The sequence below is a fragment of the Sorex fumeus genome, unplaced genomic scaffold, assembly GCF_029834395.1.
Source record: "Sorex fumeus unplaced genomic scaffold, SorFum_2.1 ptg000034l, whole genome shotgun sequence".
NCBI classification, from domain to species: Eukaryota; Metazoa; Chordata; class Mammalia; order Eulipotyphla; family Soricidae; genus Sorex; species Sorex fumeus.
The window spans coordinates 36,253,708-36,276,854 of NW_026606091.1; the positions used below are offsets into that span (position 1 = coordinate 36,253,708).

Genomic DNA, 23,147 nt, shown 5'->3' on the forward strand with positions numbered 1-23,147 from the left:
ACTATTCTGGGTAATATTATGGATAAGCAGATTAATGCAGTAGAAGCTCTGTCTTCAAGGGGTTAGCCAATTTGTCTACTGATTATTTATTAAACTCTTCCTGTGACAAATACAATGCTGGATACTACACTGAGCAAAACAGAAAATACTCTTATTTTATTTTTTTAAATTTTTTTCTTCACATTGAAATTGTTTAATAATGTTCAATCACTATGTACACATTGTTCAAGTGAAGTAATGAAGTGAAAATAGCTAATAGATGATGCTCTTATTTTAATGGAACATATAGTCTAAAAGGGAATATGGGAATTTAAAACATATAATGGTTAACTAATTACAAGTACATAAAGGGCTTCAGAGCAGTACATGTCAAAGCTATTTGACATGTAGTTATGATTTTCTGTGGGTAGGGAGCTTTACCTCTACTAATTGACTGGCGTAGTTGCAGAAACAAATAAAATCTGTTATGACACACATGATGAAAGAATCGTGTTCAAGACACAAAAGTAGTGCCAAATACACAATGATTAGTTTGGTTTTGTGCAATCAGGGAAGCCCACAAGAATACCCAAGGAATGTTCTTAATAAACGAACAGGATGTGACTGGGAGAAGAGATCAAAAGAGAGACTTTGCAGATAGTGGCTTTCAAAAGCAAAGAACCACCTTGTATTTGTAGCACTATAGTAGCACTGTCCTTCTGTTGTTCATCGATTTGCTCGAGCAGGCACGAGTAACGTCTCACATCACAACAAATGGTGAGACTTGTTGTTACTGTTTCTGGCATATAGAATACGTCATGGGGAGCTTGCCAGGCTTTGCTGTGCGGGTGGGATACTCTCGGTAGCTTGCCGGGCTGTCCGAGAGGGGCGGAGGAATCAAACCCGGGTCAGCTGCGTGCAAGGCAAACACCATACCCGCTGTGCTATTGCTCCAGTTTTTATGGTAATGAAGATTTCTTTAAAACATATAAAGAAACTTAAACTTCCTTTTTAATGAACTGAAGACTCTGACATCAACATTATTCTACGTACTACAGAAAGATCATTTGATGGTAATTATTGAAGATACATTGGTAGATAAAATAAAACCTGTAGATAAGTAACCCAAATAGGAAGTTATGGTATCATGCAAGAGATTCAAAGAAAAATATTATAAGGGAAAATTTGAAATGCCAAAATAGAAATTACTTAATCCAATTTATGAGTTTTGTTTCTCACTTTGTTTTTTACTATGATATTGGAAAAAGAAAAGAATGAATTTTTAAAAATTTAAAAGACAGAATTTTCAGTACTTGTCAGTTGTTAAGTCACAAGTCCATAAAAAAGATGACAATTGAGTATAGAGAAAGGTGCAGAGTATAAGAAATTTGGGCTGAAATTTTGATTAATTTTGTCTTTGGGCATTTGAAATTTAGATAGAAATGAATATTCAGTAAATATGTCAAAAGGGATAGTGAACATATGTCTAGATCGAGGAATGGCTCATCTTAAAGATGTGAATTTTAACATGTTAGAATTGTTAAAACCATAGAAATAAGTGAGATTATCCAGGTAGATAGAACTATTGAAAAGATAAGACTAGAAGAGAGCCCTAGGGCACATCGATACTTGTATAACTTGTAAAAAAAAAAAATTCTGCAAAGCTGGTTGCAAAGAAATAGAAAGAAATATAGGAAGTAAAATACAAAGACAGTCTACAGAATGGGAAAGGATATTCACCGAATACACATCTGACAAGGGGTTGATATCCAGGATATACAAAATACTGGTTAAACTCCACAAGAAGAAAACATCCAACCCCAACCAAAAAATGGGGCAATGAAATGAACAGAAACTTTCTCAAAGAAGAAATCAGAATGGCAAAAAAGCACATGAGAAAATGCTCTACATTAATCATCAGGGAGATGCAGATCAAAACCGCAATGAGATACCATCTCATACCTCAGAGACTGGCCCACATTCAAAAGAACAAAAGCAACCGATGCTGGCGTGGATGTGGCGAGAAAGGGACACTCCTTCACTGTTGGTGGGAATGTCCACTGGTTCAGCCCTTCTGGAAAACAGTATGGACGATTCTCAAAAAATTAGAAATTGAGCTCCCATTTGACCCAGCAATACCACTCCTGGGAATATATCCCAGAGAGGCAAAAATGTATAGTCGAAGTGACATCTGCACTTGTTTGTTCATTGCAGCACTCTTTACAATAGCCAGAAACTGGAAGAAACCTGAATGCCCAAGAACAGATGACTGGTTAAAGAAACTTTGGTACATCTACACAATGGAGTACTATGTAGCTGTTAGAAAAGATGAAGTCATGAAATTTACATACAAGTGGTACAATATGGAAAGTATCATGCTAAGTGAAATGAGTCAGAAAGAGAGGGGTAGACATAGAAAGATTGCATTCATCTGGGGGATATAAAGTAATAAAATATGAGATTAATATCCAAGAATAGCTGAGATCAGCACCAGGAGGATTACTCCATAACTTAGAGGCCAGCCGGGTATCCTAGAGGAAAGGGCAGTTCAGATAGAGAAGGGAGCACGAAATAAAGGGTGTTTGGAGGATCCTCCCAGGAGGGGAGATGCATGTCGAAAGTAGACTATGGACTGAACATGTTTGCCACTCAATTCCTCTTTTGCAGAACACAACACCCAAAAGGAGAGAGAGAACACAGGGGATTGCCCTGCCTCAGAGGCAGGGGGGGCTGGGGGGCTGGGGGTGGGGGATATTATCCATGGTGGTGTAAAATGGGCACTGGTGGAGGGATGGGTATCTGATCATTGTATAATCGAAACCCAAGCACAAAAAATTGTAAATCTACAACTGTACCTCATGGTGTTTCACTAATAAAAAAAAAAGAAATATAGGAAGTAAAATAAAAAGATTGATGTCACAGAGTCAAGGTAAATAAAATTTAAAAATAGCTTCTACAGTCTGTCCTAGAGAAATAAAATAATGCAGGAACAGAAATGTGCTATGTTTGGCATTTAGAAAGTCGGTTTGGTGAGGAGATTGATAAAAAAAAAAAAAACCAGACTGCAATTGAGGAAGAATAGATGATCTTGTGGACAAAAAATACATTAAAGCCTCTTTAGATTGGATTGAAAAGAAAGAGAAAGATAAATTAGGAGAACAGCTAACAGTGGGATGTAAGAGGAATTCTGTATAGAATGAGGAAAGAATGGCTTCTAGGAAAAATAGAAAGTCAAAAAGAGAAGAAAGTGAGATGAGAGATGATAGAATAAGAATTCAGAGGAAAGTCACAAAGTCCCGCATACTTGGGTTTTCCAGGGATTCACTCATAGGTGAGGCTCTGCCCGAGCATGTGGAGAGTGGCCGTGAGCATAGTGGTGGTTGAGTTCTGGAGGTTTTCAGCTGCGAGGGCTGGGTCCCTTGGGGCGGGGAGGGCTCTCACCTGCCCTCTCTAGGGCGCCCTAAGTGAAACAGCCTGGCACAGGGACTGGCAGCACGGTCATGGTGCGTGTCATGTTATGTTAACTACTGTCATGCTCACAGCCGTTCACCACACACTTGGGCCAAGCCTCACCCATAAGTGAATCCCCAGAAAACCCTGGTACGCGGGAATTTGTGACTGAAAACTCTGTGTTCAGAGGGACTGGGAACAGGGATCCTCCATTCGTATCCCCCTGTCTCCAGCAATTTGTCAGTCATGCCCATAAGCCACCTCTGACTGGCATCAGACAGTCTCGTCATTAGCCTCCATCCAGATCGCATGTCCTCTCCCAGAAGGGAGTAATATGATGCTTGCCACAACCATGCCACCGGACCCCAAGCCAGACTGTTTTATTTGGGGAGCCCCGGAAGGGGATGAATGACACCCCTCCCCACCCCAAGGGATCCAGTCCCGCAGCTGAAAACCTCCAGAACTCAACTGCTGTCATACCCACAGCTGCTCTCCACACACTTGGGCCAAGCCTCACCCGTGAGTATACGTATTCCTGAACCTATACCTGGACACTCCATACCACACAACTACTCATATTCCAGGAGTACCGTACCACTTTTGATGGGGTTCAAAGTAGGAGGCAACCAATCTTAGAGGGAAATTTTTTTACATATATATATGTATACACACACACACACACACACACACACACACAAGGCTCAACCTTTAACAGCATGTTAGTGATCTCTTACAGAAGGGCTTAATGGCCCCTGGGTGAAATACAACAATATTCACACTATTTCTTCTAAAGATACTTTTTTGTAGCATTTTTAGCGGTTTTTCATAACAAACAATACAAAATATATTATTTCTGTTCTGCTTTGGGGCAGGGATTGGGGTTTGGGATGGAAACATCCAAAATATGATAGTGGGAAGGTGTAATGGTGGCGGGATTGGTGTCTGAATATTAAATCTAATCAAATATTGTGAACTAGTTTATAAAATAAAAAAAAATATAAAAAAGGAATTCAGAAGAAAACCCCTTGCGTTTTATCTTTGTTTCTGTCTCTCTACATATGTGCTGTGAGACAAAAAGTCAAAGTAAATAATTTCTTTAGGAAGAAACGATATAGAAAATGCTAGTAGAATACAGGAAACTGGGAGAGAAAAAGAAAATAATCAATAAAGGATAAACTTATCAAAAGCCAGACATATAAAGTGGAACAGGGAAACCTCTTCAGTAAATGGGGAAAACTTGGATCCACATCCCCCAAAATGCAAAAGCCAGATATAATTGTTACAGGTACTTATCAATCCGGGAAATGCATGCCTCAGTTGTTTTCATCTTCATATGGGGAACTAGGCCATTTTTATTCCAACAGACATTAGTTGATTTCTACTTCCAGGAAGTGTTTATTCCTTGATGTTTTCAATCCATCTTATAGGCAAACAAGCAGTGATAGGAAAAATATGCTCAGATAAGAAGATTTTGGACAGTTTTTTTTTTTCTGTAAATTCCTTTTCGAGTTTTGTGCCACACTCAGCAGTACTTAGAAGAATGTCTGGCCCCTTCTACTTATTGAGGAAAAGTACGGGGTTGAACAGATGAACCATTACCTTTTTAAAAGTAGGAACCAATTTCTGTATCAGGAGGCTTGTGGGACTCTCCTGGTGATGTTCAAGGCTGGTTGTGTTTGGGAGCTACCAGAGTTACACCAAGTAGTTTCATGGGTGTGGAGGGGTCATTACAATTTCATGTAACAGTGGTATCACTGTATCACTGTCATCTCATTGTTCATTGATTTACTCGAGCAGGTGCCAGTAACATCTCTATTCCTCCCAGACCTGAGATTTTAGCAGTCTCTCTTTACTCATCTTTCCCAATGATTGGAGGCTCTTTCAGGGTCAGGGAATGAGATCTGTTATCATTACTGTTTTTGGCATATTGACTATTCCACGGGGAGCTTGCCAGGCTCTGCCCATGCAGGTGGCAGGCAGGATATTCTTGGTAGCTTGTCAGGTTGTCTGAATTTATATATATATATATATATATATATATATATATATATATGGGCTGGAGTGATAGCACAGCAGGTAGGGCATTTGCCTTGCACGCGGCCAACACGGCTGACTTGAGTTCAATTCCTCCGCCCCTCTCAGAGAGTGTGGCAAGCTACCGAGAGGTATCCTGCTCACATGACAAAGCCTTGTAAGCTACCCATGACATATTCAATATGCCAAACACAGTAATAAGTCTCACAATGTTACTGGGCACGCTTGAGTAAATCGATGATCAATGGGAGGATAGTGATATATATACACACACATATATATATACATATATATGTATGTATATATACATATATATATATATATATATATATATATATACGGGCTGGAGCGATAGCACAGCAGTAGGGTGTTTGCCTTGCATGCAGCCAACATGGCCGACCCGAGTTCGATTCCTCCGCCCCTCTCGGAGACCCCGGCAAGCTACCGAGAGTATCTCGCCCGCATGGCAGAGCCTGGCAAGCTCCCCGTGATGTATTCGATATGCCAAACACAGTAACAACAAAGTCTCCAATGGAGATGTTATTGGGCCCGCTCGAGCTCGAGCAAATCGATACACACACACACACACACACACACACACACACACACACACACATTTCTCTCTGACTTGTTGCCTAGTGTTAATAGTGGTAGGTATGCTTAATTTAATTCATATTTTACCATATTATTCTTAGTTTCAGATTTTAAAATGTGAATAAATAGCAGTCTATAAGATAAAAACCTCCTTTCCATATTATGTATATATTGATAGCATAATTTTATGTCTGATTCTATTTTAACAGATGTGGATGGTATTTTTTAATCCTCATACTTTCTTTAGAGCACCTAGAAATGAAATTTTACTATTAAAAGTTTGGGTTACCCAAAATATGAGATTAATACCCAAGAATAGCTGATATCAGCACCAGGAGGATTACTCCATAGCTTAGAGACCAGCCGGGCATTCTAGGGGAAAGGGCAGCTCAGATAGAGAAGGAGGCACCAAATAAAGGGTGTTTGGAGGATCCTCCCAGGAGGGGAGATGCATGTCGAAAGTAGACTATGGACTGAACATGTTTGCCACTCAAAGCCTCTTTTGCAGACCACAGCACCCAAAAGGAGAGAGAGAACACAAGGGATTGCCCTGCCACAGAGGCAGGGTGGGATGGGAGGGATGGGGGTGGGAGGGATATTATCCATGGTGGTGGAAAATGGGCACTGGTGGAGGGATGGGTATTTGATCATTGTATAATTGAAACCCAAGCACAAAAAATTGTAAATCTACAACTGTACCTCATGGTGTTTCACTAATAATAATAAAAAAAAAAGTTTGGGTTACCAAAGGTGAGAGAGAACAAAGGGGGAATGCCCTGACACAGAGGCAGGGTGGAATGGGGGGGACGGGGGGTGGGAGGGATACTGGGATCAGTGGTCATGGAGAATGGGTACTTGTGGAGGGATAGGTATTCGATCATTGTATAACTGAAACCCAAGCACAAAAATTTGTAAATCTACAACTGTACCTCATGGTGTTTCACTAATAAAAATCTAAAAAAATAAAAAAATAAAAATAAAAGTTTGGGTCATATGACTAAGGATATAGAAAATTTAAAAACTATGAAGTTACAGTAGGCATATAAGGAGTGAGACTATACATGCAAAAAATGTATTCTTGCAGAAGTCTTTGTCATACAAAATTTGAACTCTCTTATTATAGACTCATATATAGACGTTGTTCACAAATGGGTTCGTGATCAGTGCGTATCTCTTGGTGTTAACTATTTACATGGTCATTTAGGTAGCATGATTTTTCCAGACCTTCGCTGAAGTTTATATCTAACTGAAAATGATTTCCCCCCTAATCATACTATTCCCTTATTTCCTTGGCTAAGTGAGGTGAAGTGGGAGACTGCTATCTGAATCATAAGTCTGTAGTTATAGTTCATCTTTTGCACATATATCATTTTGCGTATTTCTTAAGTTCCTATGGAGCAATAATGGTTTGTAGAACAAAAGAGAGTAGTCAAAAAAAGAGAGAAGAGCTAAAGAGACAGTGGGTCAGAGCTGCAGTGCTGAAGAACAAAGAACATAGTGCTTGGGGGTGAGTGAAGATGATGAAGTAGCCATTTCCACAAACAAACCCTAAGGAATTTCATGTGGCACATCTTTATGTTATTAAAAGGCCTTGGTAGGGATTGGGCTGGTTTGAAATAAACAGCTGTCATGTTCCAAGCTTCTTCTTGATAGTTTAGCCTTTATATAACACTTTCTAGAAACAGCCTTGAGAGCTGCACCCTTCAATGAAAAGATTATCCCAAAAAGAGGCATTATTTTGTTTATAGGATATAATATCAGAAAAAAATTGTAGGTCTCTTGGTATTATGGAAAATTCCGTGCTAGTTATAGTCTGGTTAAGAGATATGAAGTTAGAGGGAGAAGGTTCAGGGCAAATGAAATGACCTCCTGTATCCCTACTTGGATGCTCAGAGTACTTAGGTTAAAAGACCCTGAGCCGGCTAAAAGCAGGTATATAAATACAGTGGTTATGTCTGAGAACCTGGTTTGAGAACTATTTTTTCATAGTTATGGCATGGTACTGAACAGATTGCACAGCCTTTTTCCTCCCTAGTGTTTTCCGTAGTGAAATAGTTTGGTAATCTCCATCTCTAAGGGTTCTTGTAAAAACTACATGAAGGTGTCTATGGAAAAGCCTTGTTTGGCTCTTGTACCATGTGTGCCTTTTGCTCTTGTTTGGGGAACATTTGGTAATTTACTGGAGTAATCAATATTGTAAAAGCATGGTGCTTAAGATGAAATGTTTCTTAAAAAAAGGATTCACACAGAAATGTACTTTATAGTTGGAAATGATCACTCTGGACAAGAACTGAGTGTTGAAAGTAGGTAAAGGGATACACATGTTAACCTTTCAGTATTGCAAACTTTAATGCTCCAAATGAGAGAGGGGGCAGCGCTGGGGATGAGGGTGAGTTGGTGGATGATGATGGGAGGGAAACTGGGGACATTGGTGCTGGGAAATGGACACTGGTGGAGGGATGGGTCTTGGAACATTGTATGACTGAAACCCAATAATGAATAGCCTTGTAATACTCTATCTCACGGTGATTCAATTTAAAAAAATGCACTTTACAATGTGATCAGTCTTCAAACTTCTGTACAAAAATAAGAACTATAAGTTTCATGATATAATATGCATAACAAATGTGAGAATTTATAATATAGCCTTTAAGGCTATTAGACACAATTGCCTACTTATCACAAACCATGCCAAGAACAGCAAAGAACTCGTTTTATGGAGAGCATAAAATTGGACAAATTCCTAGATAAAAGACTTGTAATCTAATTAGTTATTGGGATTCCATAAATATTTATGCAAAAATCATAGGACTGGAAAGAACTTAAAGACAAATGCAAATGTGATTTTAAAAAATCCTTAACTTTCTATTCGCTCTAACCTCTTGTGAGTATTCAAAATGTCATTGAAATATTAAAAAAAATTGTTAACCACTTTACTGTGACAAGTTGTCTAGCTGGATGGTTGACTGGATATAAAACATTATTCCCCTTCAGCTATTAAAGCTGTCCTTGAAAAGGAATCTCTTTCAATTTCCTTCAAGATCACTTGTGCTTCAGTGAATTGTGTTAAAGCACTTTGCTTTTGGTAATTTCACTTCATCAGCCTGTTTTTTTTTTCTCTTGACCTATAAGAGATATGAGTGGGAAGTTTCTAACTGAATTGCACTGTCAGCTGAATGGATGACTTTTTGATCACCAGAGCTGCCCTCAAACGGAACTGGCTATAAGAATGCTTCTGTTCAAATACACGCTCAATAAATGGTAGTTAGCATGTTAACTCAGTTACTGCCAATATGTTCTGATTCCAGTAAACTTAAGAGAAAAATTAGATTAACACAAATGTTGGGATATTGGGCTTCTCTCTGCAAACTTGGAAATAAGTACAGTGACATCAAGCCAGAGTGCAGTCAGGAACCATTAAATTTACTTCTATTTATGTGTCTGCATGTTTTCATACACTATGTAAATGACCTTAATAAAATGGATATTAATTGTTGTAAATTTTGCTCTTGTGTAACATTAAATGAGTTATACAATCATTTTAAAAAAATTTTTAAATTTATTTTTAATTTTATTGAATCAGCATGATAGTTACAAGCTCTCATGTTTGGGTTACAATCACAAATGATCAAACACCCGTGCCTCCATCAGTGCACATTCCCCACCACCAATATACCCGGTATACCCCCCTTTCCCACCCCACCCCCGTCTCCTTGGCAGACATGATTCCCCATAATCTCTCTCTACTTTTGGGCATTATGGTTTGCAGTACAGACACTGAGAGGTTACCATGTTTGGTACTTTATCCACTTTCTGCACACATTTTCCATTCCGACCGATTCCTCCAGCCATCTTTTTCTTAGCAATCCCTTCTCAATTCCAGCTGCCTTCTCCCCTTTTCTCATGAGGCAGCTTCCAGCTATGGAGCAATCTATTTGTCCCGTGTATCTACTATCCTTAGGAGTCAGCCTCATGTTATGTTGTTTTTTACTCCACAAATGAGTGCAGTCCTTCTATGTCTGTCCCTCTCTCTTTTTTTTTTTAATTTTTATTAGTGAAACACCATGGAGTACAGTTGTAGACTTACAAATTTTTGTGCTTGGGTTTCAGTTATACAATGATCGAGTACCCATCCCTCCACCAGTGCCCATTCTCCACCACCACTGATCCCAGTATCCCTCCCACCCCCCAACCCCCCATCCCACCCTGCTTCTGTGGCAGGGCATTCCCTTTTGTTCTCTCTCTCTTATTGGGTGTTGTGGTTTGCAAAAGAGGCATTGAGTGGCAGTCATATTTGGTCTATAGTCTACTTTCAGCATGCATCTCCCATCCTGAGAGGATCCTCCCAGCACCCTTTATTTGGTGCCCCCTTCTCTATAAGAGCTGCCTTTTCCCCTAGCATGTGCGGCTGACCTCCAAACCATGGAGTAAACCTCCTGGTACTTATCTCAGTTATTCTTGGGTGTTAGTATCTTATTTTGTTACTTTATGTTCCCCAGATGAATGCAATATTCCTATGTCTGTCCCTCTCTTTCTGACTCATTTCACTTAGCATGATACTCTCTAGGTCTATCCATTTATAAACAAAGTTCATGACTTCATCTCTCCTGACAGCTGCATAGTATTCCATTGTGTAGATATACCAAAGTTTCTTTAACCAGTCATCTGTTCTAGGGCACTTGGGTTGTTTCCAGATTTTGGCTATTGTGAACAGTGCTGCAATGAACATATAGGTACAGATGTTATTTCTACTGTGCTTTTTTGCAACTTCAGGATATATTCCCAGAGTGGTATTGCGGAGTCATATAGGAGCTCAATTTCTAGTTTTTCAAGGACTGTCCATATTGTTTTTCAGAAATGCTGGACTAGTGGGCATTCCCACCAACAGTGTAAGAGTGTCCCTTTTTCCCCACATCCACGCCAGCAGTGATTACTTTTGTACTTTTGAATGTGTGCCAGTCTCTGTGGTGTGAGATAATATCTCATTGTTGTTTTGACTTGCATCTCCCTGATGGCTAGTGATGTGGAGCATTTTTTATGTGCCTTTTGGCCATTTTATACAATCATTCTTAACTTCTCTTTCCATATCTGTAATATGGCAATATTAATAATAGTATCTGGTTTACAAGATCATTGTGGGAATTCCTTTATTTTAACTTTAAAATTTTATTTTCATAAAATTATTCACAATAGTTGATTACATTCAATATTTCAACACCATCCCACCCCCTTTACACCTTCCCACTACCACTCAGGCCTGCCCACACAGGCAGATGCTAGATAATTTATTCTGTATTGCTTTTTATGAATAGTATAAGATGACTGTAAGGATCTATCTCACAGTGATTCAACAAAAAAAATCAAAAAATCAAAAAATAATATGAGATATCATGCTTGGGATCGTAAAAACTTAAGTAATTGGGGTATGGAACCATCCCAACCTCCACAAATAGTAGGACTGAAAATAGAACTTTTTTTTTTGTTATACTGTATGGAGTTCTGGAGGGTGTCCAATGAGGAGATTACCTGGTGCCAGCAGGGTGTTTTTTATGGGTGTGATCCCTGAGTCACCAGAGACTGGGGTAGGCAGGCAGAGGCTCTGGGAGGATGCTCCTCCCAGACGGGAGTATAAAAGGAGGCCACCAGAACCATGCCACCGGAGTCCATGCCAGGCTGTGGGGTGGGTTAGAGCCCTCCCCACCCCAAGAGACCCAGCCCCGGCAGCCGACCTCCACTGCCCAACTACCACCATGATCCAGGCTGCTTTCCAGGCCATGTGGAAGACTCTTTCTACCCATTTATGCCTCTCAAAGAGCCCACCCACACAGGCAGAGCTTGGCAAGCTCCCCGTGGCGTATTTGATATGCCAAATACAGTAACGACAATAGGTCTCATTCCCCTGACCCTGAAAGAGCCTCCAATCTCAGGAAAAGAAGAAGTAAGAAGAGGCTGCTAAAACCTCAGGGCTGGGAGGAATAGAGATGTTACTGGTGCCTGCTCAAGTAAATCGAAGATCAACAGGATGACAGTGGTACAGTGATATCATATGGAACTAGGTATCCATCAGATAAATTTGTTGGGTACAATTTTACACCCAGTTGTGCTCTGTGATGAAATTAACTTGACAGTGTCTGCCCCACCCCTCAAACAGGAGTATCTTCTGCTTTACTTGTCTCCTAACACCGTACTGATGTAGATTGCACCAGATTGTGTTAACATAATAAAGGCCTTAAATAAAAATGGTTGAGTTAGAAACAGTTTTGGCTTATTTATAAGTTAAACGAAAGTACCTGACTAAGTGACTTTTTTATGGCAAAGCAAATGATTTTAGTTGCTGGATATATTTACTTATTATATATAGACCATGTGAATTTTGTGCCAACAGAATACATGCATGGTTTTATTTCAGTAAACACATTTTTAAAATTAAATCACCATGATTTACAAAGTTATGCGTAGTTGAGTTTTAGACATACAATATTGCAGACCAATCCCACCACCAGTGTCAGCTTCCCTTCACCAATGTCCCAGGGTCCCTCCTATATCCATCTGCCACCCCTCCCCAAAACTCCCACACTGCACTGGCTCCCCAGTCTGCCAGTCTCTTGACAGGTTCCTTTTTAAATTTGGTTGTTACCATGAATAAGGGCATCATAATGTGGACACAATATTAATTTTTTGCTTCTGGCAGATTGGATATCCAACTGTGACCAGATTGTCTAAAAAAAAAAAAGAAAAGAATACTTAATTTTCCCATACATCCATGCTTTTATATTTATTTCTCCCCCTCCCTGTTTTGGAACTATTCTGGAAAATCCCTTTTAGCATGAAATACCGAACTTGAAGAAATTAGATGCAGTTAGTTACTAGGTTTAGGATACTTTGGTATCAACCTCACAATTGTTTTTGATATTTGCCTTTGAGCGGTTTATAAAATCATTGGATCTTGACCTTCCACTTTGCCCACATGACCTATCTCTGAGTTCTACAGGCTGTTTTCTTAGGTGCCCAGATGGGTTTGCTCTATGTTAAGGAGAATGTGGTTAATTAAGGGCTTTAGGCAGAACCCACAAGTACTTTTTAATTTTTCTTTCTGTTTGGTTCATCGCTTCCCTTATCTCATTATCCCTGTTTCTCTTCCAAGGCTGCACCAGCTGAAATGAAGCCTGCATAAACCTACCTGCTCGGCTGCCTTGATTTATCTGTAAGAAATAAAAAGAAATTAACCTATATTCAAATATGAAGATATTCTGAAAATAGAGGTGAACAAATTAGGTGTCCTGGGAATTAACCAAAGCTCAGTAATTAATAATCTTTTTATCAGGGTGAATAGGACAAAGTCTAATCTGGATTCCCAATGTTCTCTACACATAGCTCCTTTTTATTAAATAGATTCTTATCATGGTTTTTCTCTAACCATTGTGTCTGGACACTGAAGAGCACAAGTGACAGCTGAATTAGAAGTGCTTTCAGTCAACAGATGTTTATAGAGCAGTTGCCATATGCTGAAAACATTACCCACATCAGGTGTTCTATCTCTCACAATTATCGCAGCACAGTCAAAACAATGCAAAAGAATAGATGCACAGCAAGTCACTTTCATATTTCATCTGGAATTTTTCATCTAGAAGCTGATCCAGACAGACTGCCATTCTGGTGCCATCCCAGTGACCTCAGGCTGGTCTCCACATTGTTAGTGAGGTTCCCCGAGTTTTGTTCTATAGGCAAACCTCACAAAGTACAGAGAAAAGAGGTCACCTGACTGAAAGCCCAAGAACAGGAGGAACTTCATCTCCAAGGTTATTTTGACAGACAGCATGGTCAGTCAGCAATCACATGTGTTATAGGGGACTCACTTGCATCCTTAACCAGCTCTAGTGTGTGCCACAAAAAAACATTAAATTTGTGGAGCGATTAGCTTTTGAAGTGTGTTCCAGTGATATAAAAATAAAGAGAGAGAAGGCCTGTAAAGACAGACATTGAGTGGATCTCAGTTTAGGACTGATGAAAGTTCTTTCACAATTCAAAAAATCTTGGGTATTGTGTCAAGAAATCAAAACCCCTGGGTCCTATTTGTACTTTAAAAAGAACCAGCATATTAGAGACTAAACTGACCATTTTCCAGGTAGACTAAACTGACCATTTTCCGGGGTCGTGGATTAATCCCCTTATTTTCTTTTTGCCATTTTTCATTTGTTTTACAGGGCCACATAGTGGTGCTTGGGGATTTCTCCTAGTTCTGCACCCAGAGATTACTTCTGAGGGACCTGGAAGACCATGTGTGTTGTTGGGGAATCAAACCTAGCTTGGCCACAAGCAAGGAAAGCACCCTATCTTCTGTACTATTAACCCACCCCACCCCACCTTTTTTTCATTTTTATGGAGAAAAAAATGGTGTCATGACTAAATTTATATTCTTTAGGATCTGATGCCTATGTTATAAAACCCAGCTCTGACACTTAACTCTCAGTGATCCTTGAAAACCTGCTTAATTTTTATAACTTCAAAATATAGTTTATAATTCTAATTAGAATACTGTATTAAGTAAATGCTATATATGTGTGTAAATATGTATGTATATTCTTCTATTGCCATCATTCCTTTGAGTCTTTATAAGCTTGAAACCTTACAGAAATGTTTTCACTAATGAAATGGGACAAGGAATAAAAGCTTGAAGTACTTAGTGTTTGGCATAAAATTCAATATATTATATAATATAACAATTGTATATATAATTATATATATTTAGCAAATATAGCAAGTAGTTGGCAGGTTAACTACTAGTTAGAAATTAATTGCTAGTTGTTTGATATCATTAATTTCTCTTTTATGAATATTCATAGTGAATTTTGCTTTATTCATAAGTTCTTCTGCAGATAAAACCATTTAGTATAGCCAATACTCGCTGAATCCCTTCTTGATATCCAGATCATCATTAGGTGGTGGTGAAGTGAGAGGAGAAGGAATTGGAGTTAAAGCAACTCTTGACCCACCTCTTTCACAATTCTTGGAACAATCATATGTTGTCATCTTTTGTTGTTTAAGCATTGAGCTAGGTGCTGTGAGTGACATGAAAGTTTTTAGTCAGATTGCCCTTGTAGCTTGTAACCTGGAAGGAAAGATAACCAATGTACATAATAAAAGTTAACCTAAAACTTTGAGGATTGAAAGACAAGATGTGAAAGGAAAAGGTAACTCTGGGACTGGAAAGAATAGAGCAAAATTGCCATACTCCATCCTTTCATTGTTCTAATGTTGCTGGTGATTAAACAGCAAATCAATGTCTCGGATAAGCATGATTGAAGATCAAAGCATGATAGTTGGAAAGGAGACACAGATATACAGATAGGTTGAAGAAGGATATGTGAGGGTTGAAAGGCAAAAAGAAAGGGACGCACACAGACACACACAGACACACCCACACACATATTTAGCAACTCAACTTCTGTGGGGAATATATTTACAGTAAGGTATTGATTTTGTTATTCTTAATTATGGTATTTTACAGGAAATAATTTTTTTTTTTTATTATTAGTGAAACACCATGAGGTACAGTTGTAGACTTACAAACTTTCGTGCTTGGGTTTCAGTTATACAATGATCGAGTACTCATCCCTCCACCAGTGCCCACTCTCTACCACCTATGATCCCAGTAGCCCTCCCACTCCCCACCCCATCCCCCCACCCCACCCTGTCTCTGTGGCAGGGCATTCCCTTTTGCTCACTCTTTCCTTTAGGGTGTTGTAGTTTGCAATGAAGTATTAAGTGGTCATCATGTTAGGTCTATAGTCTACTTTCAGCACGCATCTCACATCCCAAGTGAATCCTCCAAACATCCTTTACTTGGTGTTCCCTTCTCTATCTGAGCTGCCTTTTCAAACCCCAGCATGTGCTGCCAGCTTCCAAACCATGGAGCAGACCTCCTGGTACTTATCTCAACTATTCTTGAGTGTTCAACTCCCTTTCTGTTACTTTATTTACAGGATATAATTTTAAAGAATACTTAATTTCATACTATGCCAAATTTTGGGTCAGACTGAGAGGACACAATTAGGATTCAAGAGGAAAGACTGAAGAGGCTGCAGGTGACTAAAAGTAGAAAAAACAAAACCTTTTATCACTACTGGACCATTTACAAGAAAGATGTATTAGTTTGAGGGCATTTATTAAAAAGAGAAAAGCAGTGTAACATTTCCACGACTCCTACTTTAATCAGCTACTAAATCTTATGTGCTCTTCTCATTCACATTTGAATTTCCTCACCTGTCTCTCTCCTTAGCCACAAGCCCACCCGAGCCACCTTTTCCCTTTGTTGAGCACAAGATCACTGGACTGGCCACCTAACCATGCTAATTCTTATTTCACTTTCCTAAACTACTCCTCTCTCCTGAATAATGCATAGTAAAAGCAAGTGGTAGTTTTCTTTCTGAAGCCCTTTAATAGTTTACAGTTATTCTTAAATGTAAGTCCAGATGTCTAACATCATCTGCTTACTCATGACTCGTTCCCTCTCCTGGGCTCATTTTACTAATTACTCTGTGCTTTTTCAGTCAAAATTTCATTTTCTCTCATTCTAGGAGCTTTTCATATGCTATTGCCTCAGACAGGAATACATTTCTCACTCACCATCACAATTCTAAAGATTATTTGAGGAATGTTTCCTGTACACCTTGAATATATCTGTTCCTTGTTACAGGTTTCATACAAGATGTTAAAAAAAATGGTAGAGCACTTGCTGTGCGTATATGGGATAGTAGATTAACAAGGATGAGGAGGAGGAAGAGAAAAGAAAATAAATTGTGTATGTGTTTGTGTGTGTGTGTGTTTGTGTGTCCACATGCATGCGCACCAATTTGGGCTCCTTTGAACTACAACTGGTGAAAAATATGCAATCTCACTTTCTTGTAGCTGCATTAAGCTACTAAACGTAAATTACTTATATAGAACATTATATGTCAGTGGTTAGAAAAAAAAGAAGTACATTTAGGGTAAGGAGGCACAGATTTGCTAGAAGAGGGAATGAGGTTATAATATGAAAAAGATCATCATATCTCTATGCTATATGCAAATCAACTCCAGAAGTCCTGCAGAGTCAAATGTAAAACCTGAAACTCTAAAGCTATAACCTTGTGTAAAGCCTGTATGGACTAACACTTCATCAATAAATATTTATCTAGTACCCTGGTGGGCATTATTATGACTATTGCACTCATTGAATTTCAAAAGTTGTTCAGGAACAGACTCTATGGCATCCCCCCTACTGTGCAGCAGTGGGGACAAACTGAGGCTGGCGTTGATGAGCACTGGACTCTTTGCTGGTGAAAGAAAATGCACTTCTGTCTCCTGTTTCCCATGATACCTAACGGGTCTCTGAGACCTCCTGGAGCTAATTTGTTATCAATCAGGAAGGTAGGGGACTTTCAGACAGTGATTTTTGAGGGTGCCTAAGAATCTAATGACAAAAACAGAACCATTATATTCTAGAAAGTTCACTTGAGAATTAATTTGGTAATACAACTTATAGATCCCTCTATTTCTGTCTCTCTTTTTTTTCTGTCTCTCTTTTTGTCTCTGTCTCTGTCTCTGCTGTCTCTCTGTCTCTGTCTCTGCTGTCTCTGTCTGTCTCTCTGTTTCTGTCTCTGTCTCTGTCTCTGCTGTCTCTCTGTCTCTGTCTCTGCTGTCTCTGTCTGTCTCTCTGTTTCTGTCTCTGTCTCTGTCTCTCTCTGTCTCTCTCTCTCTCTCTCTCTGTCTGTCTTCCTGTCTGTCTTTGACAAATAAACTGCTTGGCTGCTTGGCTCCTGGGCAGCTTAGCTTTAAATTGGAAAATGCAGCCTTGCTTGACACAACAAAAGTATCGCAGCCTCCCTGTTGCTCAGAACAGCTTGTAACATACATCCCTGCAGGCATGACCATAAAGGGCTGTCTAATATCCTGGAATCACCCCTTGTATACACACACACACACACACACACACACACACACACACACACACACACACACACGAACATTCCTGTGCATCTTTTTTCAAATGCTCATCTATGGGACATTTCTCTCTCTTATTCAGCAATTTCTGAGTCTAGATTTGAGCTTTCCTCATTTCTCTCCACTTAATTAGTCACCCCGACTCTTGGATGATTAGAAAACACTGTGGTTCTGAAGATGAGAATCAGAACAGAATTAAAAGGGAAACGTGAGTCTCTCTCCCAATGAGAGGGAGCTTGAAAGGGTACTTCTGGGCATTAATAATAGAATAAAAGTCGTAATAGAAGTTTTCCCTTCTAGGTCACTACAGAGATACCCACATTTAAACAGGGGAACACTATCTACTTTTACTCCCTATTCATCCCAAAATACAAAAACTCAATTGATTCCCATAACGACATGGCTCTGTTTATCATCTAGATGATAGGGGGCTATAGTACTCTCCCTAACTTCAGTGTTCCTTTACCAAAAAGAGAATAAACAGAATCTAAAATCTTGTTGGGATTCAACAATCCATGCCTGATCTTCTGTCTATACCTGATACTCTTTCTTAATGTCTCCTAAGAAGAGGCCAAATGTACCTAACCACAGTCCTATACCATTGATGTGATATGAGCTGTTCTGCACTGTATTTTGTTCCTTATAATCTTAATTCCTATAACCCCATCTCCTGTCCCTTAGTTTGTTTAGAAATTAACCATCAAAGGCCCAGCTCAAAGATCCATAAAATAAGTTCTCCTAACTTTTCTTTTCTACATTAGTTGAGAAGATACTTGCATTTCTGCCTGTTTATTTTTTTCTTGCCATGTTGGAAGCTACTTCCTCTTAATGACTGATTTGTGTTTATAACTTAAAGCCTAAGGTCTTACACCTAATGTGCACTTAATAAAACGTAACTACATTCCCAGATGAATAGATAAAATAACACTTTCTCAAAACCTGTTTGAAAAAGGATCTAGTAAAAGGCATTATGATATTTGGAATACCGGAAACTTTCTAAATTATGGTCTAATTTAGAATAGACTTTAAAGCTGTATACATTAAGCTTAAATGTTATCATCAGGCAAGTTTTCCCTGAAAGAATCTGAGAGCAAAATAAAACAGTTCTTTATCTTTAGTCTAGTTGATCTTACAACATGGATCAGTAAGACAAAATCATTGTAAATTCTATTGTTAGTTACTGTAATTCCTTTTGAAATATACTTGAAATTTTATAACCGGAGCAAGAAATAGCATAATATAAATATATAAGTATGTTTAAGAATTATAGTCACTACTTTTCAGCTGAGAGCAATCACAACAATTCTTGGCTTATTTTTGGCCTGGACTTTAAGCTGAACACATTTTTCCATGGCTTGAACTTTGCCCCAGAGACTAAAATGTATATTAAAATGTGTGTGTGTTTGTGTGTGTTTTACTTTAACTGATCATCAAAATCTCATTTTCTTCTAGTCAGTGATTTTATTGAATCAAGTATTAACTCATCACTTTATAATTATAAAATGTTTTTCATGTCTTGCTATTCTTTATTCTATGGGATTTTTTTTAATTGTTGTTGGCTTTTTTGTTTGTTTATTTCCTAGTGGAAATATGGGATAAAATCAACAGCTAAAATATATTATTAGGGCTATACACTGCTGGTCTGGACATTGCATTTTCCTATTAAGCCATTCTCCTGGAGGTAACCCATAAGATGATACAGGTGCCCCTTCCCTTCAGTCATTTAGACATTATTAGCATCTGTTCCTTTCTCTCCAAATATCTTATGTTGCCTGTTAAGTGTTGTGGTTGCTATCATACTTGCATTCCTCTTTTTTAAAAAAAATCTCTAACAGAGAATGCTTATATTTAAAAAGATGTATTCCAATTTAAAATTGGACTTAATTTATATCTATATTTGTCTATCTCTATATATGTACATATATATATATCTTCTTGTAAAAAAGCTATCTAAAGTAAGAAAGACTTAGAGGACAGAATTCAATGGAATAATTATTTTATGGAGTAATTGAATTTGGAAAATGTAGTTGCATTTTGATAATTAAATTTTAAAATATATTCTGATTTCCATTTTGGTTTTAGGAGAACACTTTAGTTTTTCATTGTTCCTTGAGCTTAAAGCATTGTACAAAGGTTCCCAAACTAATCTAACCTACTTACCCCTTTTTAGAAGCAAAACTACTCAGGAAATCTACTTTCTTTAATTGAACAAACAGAAAGTACACCCTTAATTGCACCCAAGGCTACTACAGCCTCTAGAATTATTCCAGCATCCCCCTGGGGGCAGTGTTACCTACTTTGGGAAACAGTGGTTTAGTGGGTCTGAGCTGTTGGAGTGGGCAGAGGAAATGACCAACAACTACACTAGGACAATGTTATTGAAATTATGCAAAGTCAGTATTGGTCCAAGACCCAAGTTAAGACTAATTTAGGAATAGAGTAATTGACCTAAGGCCATCGTGAAATCCAGCAATGAGCTCAACAGACTAGACACATAATTTACTAACACTTGCTATATGTTAGGTACTATGCATAGCACAAGGGTTTCTTCTGTCTTTTTAAATTATTTTTAACTGAATCACTATTAGATAGTTACAAACTTTCATGTTTGAGTTTCAATCACACAATGATCAAGTACCCATCCCTCCATGATTATACATTCTCCATCACCAATGTCACCAGTATACACCCCCTTTTCAACCCTCCCCCTGCCTCAAAGGCATACAATTTCCCCCCATACTCTCTCTCTACTTTTGGGCATTGTAGTTTGTAATACAGATACTATGTAATACATGTTTTGTCCTTTATCTATCTTCAACAAACATCTTCCATCCCGAACAATTCCTCCAACCATCATTGTCTTAATGATTCCTTTTCCATTCAGCTGCCTTCTCCCCCAGCTCATGAGACAGGCTTCCAACTATGGGGCATTATTTCTGGCCCTTGTGTCTACTGTCCTTGGGTGTCCATCTCATATTATGTTATTTTATATTCCACAAATGAGTGCCGTCCTTCTATATATGTCCCTCTCTTTCTGACTCATTTCACTTAGCATGATACTCTCCATGTCTATCCACTTATAAGAAATTTCATGACTTCATCTCTCCTAACAGCTGCACAGTATTCCATTGTGTAGATGTACCAAAGTTTCTTTAACCAGTCCTCTTTTCTCGGGCACTTGTGTTGTTGATTCTGGCAATTGTGAACAGTGCTGCAATGAACATATAGTTGCAGATGTCATTTCTATTGTGCTTTTTTGCACCCTCGGGATATATTCCTAGAAGTGGTATTGTGAGGTCATATGGAAGCTCAATTTCTAGTTTTTGAAGGAATTTCCATATTGTTTTCCAGAAAAGCTGAACCAGTCAGCAATTCCCCCTAAACTCAAAATCCCTTTTCACCCACATCCATGCCAGCACTGGTTGCTTTTGTTCTTTTGAATGTGTGCCAGTCTCTGGTGTGAGATGATATCTCATTGTTGTTTTGATTTGCATCTCCCTGATGAATAGTGGTGTGGAACATTTTTCTATGTGTCTTTTGACCCTTCGTATTTCATTTTTTTGAGAAAGCTTCTGTTCATTTCTTCTCCCCATTTTTTGATGGAGTTGGAGGTTTTTTCTTGTACAATTTTACTAGTGACTTGTATTTCCTGTGTCTTTTTTGTGTGTCTTTTTCTATGTGTCTTTTGGCCCTTTGTATTTCATTTTTTGAGAAAGCTTCTATTCATTTCTTCTCCCCATTTTTTGATGGAGTTGGAGGTTTTTTCTTGTACAATTTTGCTAGTGACTTGTATTTCCTGGATATTAATCCCTGGTCAGATAAGTATTGGGTAAATATTCTTTTCCATTCTGTGGGCTCTCTCTGTAGTTTGATCACTGCTTCTTTTGAGAAGTTTCAAAACTCTTCTAAGCAGAAGTTTCTTAGTTTGATGTAGGAGTGACTATTGTTTATAACAAGATAAACATGGCCCTTGCCACGTGGAGTAAAGTTGATTGGAAATCTAGGAAAGGGGCATGGTAAATAATGACACAGTAAATAGTAGGAAGGAGGATGATAAAAATGAAATGTGTAATAGAGACACTGAACTAGTCAATGCAGTTAGGGAAAATTTCCTATTGAAAATGATATTTTCTTGCATATTAGAAGTAGTGGAAGACATTGGGAGGCAGTCTTGAAGAAGGGAATAGTTCAGTGGGCTGTAGGACCAGCATGCAAGAGGACCCGGAGTTAAGAAAGAGCTTGGTATGAATGGTTAGTGTAGTAAGGTGCAATGAGGTGGGAATTATTGCAGAATAACACTGGAGATGTTTAACAGAGCGACAAATTATAGCCATATCAGGCAACCTTCTGCTTTGGAAGTCCCACTCCAAGTTGAGAGGTGCTAAAAAGCAAGCGTTCTAGATGTTACTCCGGAGGCTGGGAGGCAACAGAGTCTTGTAGATTGTTCATTCAGATAGGTATGTGAGCTGGACATACTCAGAAAGTCAAAGAACTCACCCAGATAAATGAGATGGCCATATGAATTCCAGAGCCAGATGCAGCTCTAGAAAGAGACTGAGGGGCTGTGGAAGTGATTCAAGAAGTTAGGAAATTAATCTAACCATCGACATATGAACTGTTCCCATGTTCTTGGGAAGTCCCAGGGTAATCTAGAATGGTCTCTAGGTCTGAAAAACCACTCAAAAGCAAGGGGAGAAGGCAGCTGGACTAGAGAAGGGATCACTAAGAAAATTATGGCTTGAGGAACCGGTTGGGATGGGATATGTGTGCAGAAAGTAGATAAAGGATAAAACATGATAACTTCTCAGTGCCTGTAATGCAAACCATAATGCCCAAAAGTAGAGAGAGAGAGTATGAGTAATATTGTCTTCCATGGAGGCAAGGGGAGGCTGGGAAAGGGGGGGCATACCGGGGATATTGGTGGTAGGGAATGTGCACTGGTAGAGAGATGGGTGTTTGATCATTGTGTGATTGTAACTATCTTATGGTGATTCAATAAAATTAAAAAATAAAAAAGCAAGAGTTCTGGTTCCTCGAAGGCCCTTGAGCCCTGAGCATTTTGCAATTTGATTTATTTTGATTTTTTTTATTATGGGTCTTACACTTAA

At 38.7% G+C, this 23,147-nt stretch overlaps 1 protein-coding gene across 1 annotated transcript in view; it reads left to right on the forward strand.

Annotated features, from left to right (window-relative positions):
• The window catches only part of PLPPR1 (phospholipid phosphatase related 1), a 193,161-nt gene that overhangs the window by 22,636 nt on the left and 147,378 nt on the right, over positions 1–23,147 (forward strand). The window lies entirely within an intron of this gene.